Here is a 1221-nt window from a genome sequence, read left to right as displayed (position 1 = left end):
ACATACTTCCTATATCGGTCAATCTTCCTCTCCTAACCACCTTAGGAAGCTATCGGCTTCCAACACACGTTCATTCTTTCTCTCCATGTTTCGATCTCTAAGTCTCTCAACTACACAACCCCTTTTTCCACTCTGTTACCAAATGTATTTACCTCACACACCCGCCATTGCACCCCATGCCGAGCTCTCTCTCTCTCTCTCTACCCCCTCTCCCTCTCACCCTCTCGCGCTAAATACATGCATTGCCTATCTAGCCCCCCAACCTCTCGTGCGCACGCATGCATGTTATATATCTAGGTCACTCCCTCGAGACTATCTCACTCTTTCTTCCGCACGGCGGGCCACACTCGCTCAATCTCGCTCTCTTTATCTAAGTCTGGTTTAACCTTGTTTTCTTTCACACACAAATGATATATCTCCCTGTTCGGGCCTCGATCGACACACTCTATACTCTCTCACGCAGATTGTCTATCTAGGTCAGTCCATCCAAGCCGCCGCCACTCTTTCGACCTCATGGCGGGCCACACTCACTCAATCTCTCTCTCTCTCTCTCTCTCTCTCTCTCTCTGTGTGTGTGTGTGTGTGTGTGTGTGTGTGTGTGTGTGTGTGTGTTTGTGTGTGTGTATGTCTCGATTGACCTCGCTCTTTCTCGGACAAAATTGATATATCACCATGTTTGAGCCCAATTCGACCTATTCACATTGTATACTCTCTCACGCACATTGTCTATCTAGGTCACTCTCTCCAACCTGTCTCACTCTTTCGATCGCACGGCGACCCTATGTGATCGATTGACCTTGCTTCCTCCCACACAAAATATATCTACACGTCTGTGACTGGATCATCTCTCAAGCTCCATCTTATAGCCCTCTCCCTTGCCAAAAGCTCAATCGGACAATATCTCTCTAGAGCATATATATCTATTCAATGAATGTCGAACCACACTCACTTTGTCCCTCTATCTATATGTCTCTCGATTGACCTTGCTTTCTCACACCGTATCTTCCACGCATTGAAGCTAGTACCTCTCCATCCCTCGCAAAGCCGGAGCTATTTACATTGCGAGGGGCACTCCAACCTTGGATTAATTTGTGTAGGCATTTATTCCGGTCGGTTTAGATTATATTTTCGTAGCATTCGGCCCACAGCTACTCCAAACAACGTTGATACCCCCGCAACTCCCCTAGTTGATTTCCCTCTGGCTCGGTCATCGCTCTCGCA

Source organism: Triticum dicoccoides, chromosome 3B (assembly GCF_002162155.2).
Source record: "Triticum dicoccoides isolate Atlit2015 ecotype Zavitan chromosome 3B, WEW_v2.0, whole genome shotgun sequence".
In the NCBI taxonomy this organism is placed as follows: Eukaryota; Viridiplantae; Streptophyta; class Magnoliopsida; order Poales; family Poaceae; genus Triticum; species Triticum dicoccoides.
The sequence above is the reverse complement of the archived record's forward strand: the minus strand, read 5'-3'. Positions refer to the sequence as shown.